The sequence below is a fragment of the Rhipicephalus sanguineus genome, chromosome 7 (genome assembly GCF_013339695.2).
Source record: "Rhipicephalus sanguineus isolate Rsan-2018 chromosome 7, BIME_Rsan_1.4, whole genome shotgun sequence".
In the NCBI taxonomy this organism is placed as follows: domain Eukaryota; kingdom Metazoa; phylum Arthropoda; class Arachnida; order Ixodida; family Ixodidae; genus Rhipicephalus; species Rhipicephalus sanguineus.
The window spans coordinates 168,519,676-168,526,695 of NC_051182.1; the positions used below are offsets into that span (position 1 = coordinate 168,519,676).

The 7,020-nt window shown below is 48.8% G+C and overlaps 2 long non-coding RNA genes across 2 annotated transcripts; one reads left to right on the plus strand and one right to left on the minus strand.

Moving 5' to 3' along the window:
* Window positions 1-2,495: 2,495 nt before the first annotated feature.
* Window positions 2,496-3,702, plus strand: LOC125759402 (uncharacterized). Its single transcript, XR_007417059.1, has 3 exons — window positions 2,496-2,545; window positions 3,304-3,421; window positions 3,490-3,702. It is a non-coding gene; the product is annotated as an uncharacterized LOC125759402 (long non-coding RNA).
* A 1,541-nt stretch (window positions 3,703-5,243) lies between these two features.
* On the minus strand, window positions 5,244-6,811 carry LOC125759401 (uncharacterized). The gene is made up of 3 exons (XR_007417058.1): window positions 6,687-6,811; window positions 6,158-6,230; window positions 5,244-5,368 (listed from the first exon to the last, which is right to left on the minus strand). It is a non-coding gene; the product is annotated as an uncharacterized LOC125759401 (long non-coding RNA).
* Between the last annotated feature and the right edge of the window lie 209 nt (window positions 6,812-7,020).

Consider the following 7,020-nt stretch of genomic DNA (forward strand, 5'->3'; position numbering starts at 1 on the left):
TTATTCTTTGCATCCATTGAGATTTTAGTCTAACCTTGTCTCATGTCAGGTGTAACCGCGGCAGTATCTCCCGAACAGTATAATAAGTGGCGCTGTCCCATTTTCGTATACGTTGATGATTAAAGATGATAGATGGCGCTGTTATAATAAGACAATTAGGGAGCCTACATGACCGGCCGTTTTAGGGTGATGTCAGCCTTTGACCCACTACATGCCGCCAACGCACCGCCGCCCGCCAAAACACAGTGTTGCCAGACAGCAACGCCGCGCTGGGAGCGGCGGCTGGCCCCAATATGGCGGCGCACCCGCACTGCGTCTACTCCCGGTTGCGTTTAGTTCTCGACAATACGGCGTCGAACGTTGCGGTAGCATGTTAAACGCTGCCGGTGAAGCCCTGGATGCTGCGTACCGCTCTGCATTAACCACGAGAGAAAGGGCGTGCGAATGTTCCGCTTCCCAGCGAGCTCTGGCCGACATCAACTCTGGCTAGCTCAAGTGAAGCGAGACGGCTGGAAGAGTGCGTCTCGTATTTGCTCTGTGAATACTGCGTATTTCGTTCACTGTTTTTTGCTGCAGCACACGTTTATGTGTTTCATGGTGTTCGCGAATGCGGAGATAACCGAAGTTGTCGTTGCTGCGTCCACGTATTGCGAGTAGGAAGCCTACAAACGGGACGCGTCCGCGCATCCGTACGGAGACGCGCTCGCTAGTCTGAGTTGTTGCCTCCCTTGCGTGAGTTCGTGTCAGCATAACCTCAGTATTATGTCGCCATAGGGCCCCTTATGCATTTGCCTAAGATGACAAGAAGCAGAAAGCCTTCTCAGTTCGCTCGATTATATTGATCCTTACCCCGGAAGCTTTCTGCACCTAACGTGCTTTTGCATTGCCTCCGCGATCATAGGTTTGTAACTTTTTATTTTCAACTCTCGTTGTTAAGCATTGCCTCCGAGATGGGCACAAGTTTCACCAAGCGACGATGGCGTGTGATGACGTCATCATGTGAGGTCACGTGATGAACTCATCATGAAACGTTATGATCACGTCACAAATTTCGGAGCTCCCTGACTTCATGATGACGTCACACGGTCGGCTCCTTGATGACATCGATTGACATTCAGATGCGACTTTCGATGCGCCATCGGCTCGCATGCATTCGCCTATCCAGCACGTGACCTCTGGCCTACCTTTATTCCGTTTTCTTGAATCATTTTTGTTGACACCGCCGCCGACAGTGTGTGGCGATATCATCGTACGTGTTACGTCATAGTGATTCACATGATGACGTCATACTTTGGTGTCATACACCATGGTATTGCTAATTGATGTGTCACTCGTGCTGACGCCGACGCTGGACGCCAACGACGGTTAAATTTCGCGTTGGGTGCATCTAAGGCTTTCGCCTTAATAAGGCTTTCGCGTGGAAAAGGGCCTTTGAATGCACGGCAAGTCACTGCTAACCGTGCAGATCACGAGTAAACCCTTTCATGGGAACCCTTGTGGAGAGCAAGGGTGCTTCGCGTAGCTGGAGGGAGCGGCGACTGGCCCCAATATGGCGGCGCACAGAAAACTATGCTGAATTTGGTGGAAGCTGGCAACAGCGTGCCCCATTGCCCTCTGGTTTTGGCTGTGTTTTTCTAAGGCACTTATTAAGATGTCTACACCCTAAAAACGGCCGGTCATGTAGGCTCCCTAGGGGGCGATCGGAGATCTCTGTTCTGCGCCGTTCGTTCGCGTTCGTTCTGATGGTCGCACGCGATTGGCTGAAGCCGGACAACTCACGCCACTCTAAGGGGCGTGGCCATTTCTTTTTTTTCCTTGATGTTTTCTTTTTTGGTGACGTCATGCCGCGTCATAACGAGCATGTCGTCTGCTAAAAGTGAACGGAGAGCGAGCCCGTTCGCTCGCGTTCTCTCGAGCGAACAATGGCGTCGCACGGCATGTATTTCGAGTGATGCGGCGGTTGCGGCTGCCGCAACAGCTGATTTTGAGAAAATGGCGCTTGCAACGGTGCTTCCTTGCTACGTTGGCGTTTCTCGAAGCAGATGCAGAATGGTAGGAGGTGCGAAATGCGTTTGAAGAGATGAGCGAGTGTGAATTCCGGCGTCGCTTTCGTTTCTCGAAACGTGCTGTACGTTGGTTGTGCGACGAACTCGACCCCGTCATCGGGTGCCAACGAACCAGTGGGATTTAAACAGAGCGGAAGGTGTTGTCTGCGCTGAGATTTTTTGCCAGCGGATGCTTCCAGCGAGCTGTCGGCAGCGAGGAATTCATCGGCCTGTCGCAGTCGTCCGTCAGCGAAACCATCCACGAGGTGGCACACGCCATTACTGTCGTTGGCGGGCAAAAACGGTGGGTGACCTTTTCCGGAGACCACAGACGCGAAGAGCGAACAAAGGCGGCGTTCGCGCGGCTCGGGCGGATTCCCGTTGTGGTCGGGCGCGTGGATGGTACGCTCACCGCAATCCAGAAGCCCCATGGCCTGAGCTTCGAGGACGCGACGCATTACATGTCGGGGAAGGGACTCTACGCATTCAACACCATGATCGTGAGTATTATCCATGCATTGTATGCGTAGCGAATTGTTTCATTTATATCGCTTAAACTTTCCGCTTTACTGAGGCTGTTGCAACTGAGTATAGTGGGAGCGGTATTTTCGATCTATCCAGAACGGGAATTGGATCGTTTCAGGGCACTTCGCTTATGATAAGCGATGAAATCATGTGACGCGGAGTACACTTTGGTTCAGCGGCCTGCACAGTGCATAATATTACCGTTGCTCGTTCGCCATGTGTACCCGAAGCTTGATTCTCGATTTGTATTGGTTGAGATTAGCGCTCCCAGAATGTGCCGTAGTATGCCCTTATTGTTCATTGTCGTGATGGACGTTACATGGATCATTCCATAGATGGATGAATAAACTTTACTTCGGTCCCTCGGAACGCGCCCGAGCATGTACATACATTAAATACGCATTGTTTCATAACCCTTTTTTCAGTCGAAGTTTTTCGTGTTGTAGATATTTTGTGATACATTGCCTTAAACATACAGCAGTAATTTGGTTAAAAGGCTTTGGTGGCTGGAAGATGGGTTGTTCCAAGCAGTAAACATGCAGACTACCCTTTGACACTGCATTGTCCTCGTGTTAGAACTTATGGTACAAGTCCTACCCTGTCAATGATTTGTTCATAACTATGTTTCAACAGTCAGTAACAGTGCAGACAGATGTAGTTACATTAACATAATACGCAACATTGTACCCAAGGTCATTTATGGGTACAATTTTGACTGAATTGAATTCTGCAGACATGTGATGCCGACCTCTGGATGTCAGTCCATGTTTCCTGGGGTCATGTCATGACTCGTGGGTATGGCGGGGGAGCCCTCTCCGTCAGCACCTGGAAGCAAAACTTCGGCTTGCTTGGTAAGTGCTGTCAATGCTTGCCCCATTCAAGACGTTATCACTACAGCTGTCATGCCGCCCTCGTGCAGGAGACTCCAGCTATACGTTAGAACCGTGACTCCTGACACCAGTGCCCGGACGCCCAGCTCGTGGCACCCCTGATAACCACTACAACAAGGCCCACACCGCCATGCGCAATGTTGTGGAGTGGTGCAACGCTGTAAGCTTGTGCAGCTCTGCACGACATTGCGTTGGCGGCACATAAGCCTGTTCTCGAAGGGGACGATGACGACACAGACGATGCTGAGCTGCTGCCAGTAGCAGCTGAGCTACCACCACCACCACCACAACGGGAGCCAGCAGCAGCGCAACCGTGTAGTGAACCTGCTTCGAGAACCACCGGGCCTGCATGCTTGAGCATCTGCGCAGAGTACGCCGCCGCCTGCAACGACCTCGGCAGCATTGTGTGGTGCGTGTTTGTCTTTGTTCATTGTGTTTGTCACTGGCATAAACAAAAGGCTGTTTTTTTTTACTACACTTCAAATGTTTGCTGCACATATCAACGAAACAGCATTCTCCTATCAATGAATAACCCCCTTGAATAGGTTGGCAAAAAATGTGAAGCTCACCCTGACTCACTCGTGAAATATATTTTGCTCTTGGAGCTCACTCAGACTCACCAAAATTTTCCTCAAGCGGATTCACTCGGACTCAGGCTCACTAAAATGTTTTCACCCGGAATCGAACTCACCAATGTATTACTCACCCGGACTCACAGCTCGATCTGAATCTGAGTGAGTCGGCTCATGAGTTTGCCGACCTATGCCCCCTTGCCACACAACGCCATGCTGATGAAATACTTCGACCAGGTTGTAAAATATGGCGCTTCACACAAAGCACACGTGAGCTAGCTCAACTGTGAATGGCACATGGTGCCATTCGCAGCCAAAGTGGTAACCTGAAAAGGCTGTTTGAATCAGGACAGCAACATGCGGTAGCTTTAGTGCAACAAGAATGGTGCCTGTAAATGAAGTGAACAACATGGGTGGTGTCAGAAGTGAAATTTTATTACAAGTATCACGAGCAATGCACATAAAAAGCGAAATAAATAAATATCCCTTAAATTTAATGCCAAGGAAAAGAATATAAGAGTAGCTTCCTTTTATAATATACAAATGGAGTTACTACAAAGTGCCTGCTGCTCCTCTGCAGCAACACACGCGTCTCGCAGCACGAAAGTCATTGTATTACATGAAAACAAGGCACAGTCGAACCGGTATTAATCGAACTCGCTAAAAAAATGCAAGTTGTTGGTTGCTGATATGTCTTCCTCTATTATTGATTTCTGTTTGTACCCAATCCTATTGTCTAAACACTTCTAAGCAACAGAACACGTATTCGTCAACTATTTTTTGGTCTTGCAATATTTCAAAATTGTTGTGCAACCTAGACCGTTCACAAAGACATTTCTTTTTTTCTAGGATGTGTAAAAATCGATAGAAAACGTACAGTGTGCCACAATATTCTACACGTATACACTATAAACTTAAAGATACACTACAGTGCACTATGTGCATATACTACAAAATTGCTGAATGCATGGCTGCTGAATGCATGTACAATGAAACAGCACATCAATGCTTCTGATATGCAGAAAAAGAAAATTAACTGAGAAAAAATTGCAGGGCACCATTGAAGCAAGCAAGCGTATCATAGCTAGTGATGTGAACAAAAATAAATCTACATGTATGTACAACTAGTCTTTACAAATCACTGTGCAGGTGGCTGCCGCTGCAATGAGGGCCCGGGCGAGGGTACCAACGCCTTGCAATTCGTGGACCACGTCACCGAGAAGTTGAACCTGGCGCAGCTTTCCAATGATGCCTGGCCCTGCCGCCTGGTGTTTGCGGCTGGTAATTCCAGTGCCTCGGCCTGCCGGTTGCCCCCATCTCGCAGCTGCGGCATGAGCTGGAAGCCAAGAAATGTGTTGCCATTATCATCTATAAATTTCCTGCTACCGACTCTTCGCTGGAAGCTTCTGTTCGTGAAGAGTTTCAGTGTGTGCAACAATTTCCTCTGTGTTGAACATCCACTGACCCAACGGCATCCATGAATGGTGCTTGGTTCACCGCACAACCAACGCACTTCGTTTGGACAGAACAAAGCGGTGCCAGAATTCATTTTCGCTCATCTCATCAAACGCATCTCACACCTCTAACCACCTCTGCATGAGAAGCAACCAAACAGCCCTTCTCAGGGCTACACAATCGTTTGCCCGGCTTTACGCGATGACTGACACAATCTCCTTCCAAAACCTTAGCTGCTGCAGTATGCAAAACATACAGCAAGCAGGTGTAACACAGGTGCAAACATGTGCATTTGTGTATGATGGCTATGTGAAGAAGTTATATAACGAGCTTGCTTTTTGAACAGTATATTTAGCAATAGCACATTTTCAGTTTCACTTTTGAAGCAATTGACAAAATAGGGAAACATTTCAAGATGTTGAACATTTTTCCAATGCAACTTTTTTGCTACATTTAACCATAACTGCAAGGCAGGACACCTGTTTATTTCATCTGGCAGTTATGCATACAACTAGCTCCTGCAACCGTTTGCCAATTTTTTTTTTGTGCAGCTTTTTGTCTTTATGCCCACAGATGTCATCTCTTCACAAACATATGCCTGCACGCATGAGCATCACCTGTGAGCATGTAACACCATCTACAGTTAATCAAAAACATCAGTGAAACTTACGTGTTGGGGCACGGGGAAGATCCTGGGCCACATCCTCTTCAGCCACACCATCAGCAGCTGGAGCAGGGCTCACCTGTTATAGTAAGAAGTTTCTTGATTGACACACTGAGTGCAATAAGAAGTATGGAGTGGAAGTGGACAATAGCAATGTTTTTTTAGAATGTTTCAACAGCGGCATGCTATGACACACCGACTTCGGAGAGAGGGGTGGAGGGGGGGGGGGGCAAGCCTACTGGCTACGCACCTCACTCGACTCGAGGGTCTGAGAAATGGTTTGTAACACGTAGGGTGCTCTAATGAGCTTCGAAATATAGTTCGCGGCTGTTCTTTCGTCATCACCGCAAATGTGGCTGTTTCGCATTCTGTTCTGGGCGGTGCAACGTGTTAGCACCTCAGCTAACGCGGCGGCCGGGTGATCCACTCGATATTGTTTGAAAAAGTAAAACTAACAGCGCGTAATGGCTCGAAGCAAATGAGCCCACTTGTTCGCAGCATACAAGTAACAATGATATTCTAAGCCAGTGCTTACCGATTCAGACCACCCGAACTCTGGGCCTCGCACACTCGTCTCTGTCGAGCACGACACGGCCGCGGTAATGCGAAATCTGGCCGCCTCAGGTGCCGCTGTAAAGCACAAGCGGGACGTGTAAGATGACCGACCACAATACAATTGTGCTCGCACTCACCTCTGCTGCCCTCGGAGTTTGGCAAGACCCTGCTGCGAATAGTAGCGCTCATTCCTCCATTGGGCCTGCCACTGGGCTCTGGTGTTACGCGCAGGGAATTCTTCGTTCAAAGGCGCTACTAGCTCCTGCCACAGGTCGTCCCGGTCCTCCCTTGTGAACGACGGCTCCAGCGGGCAC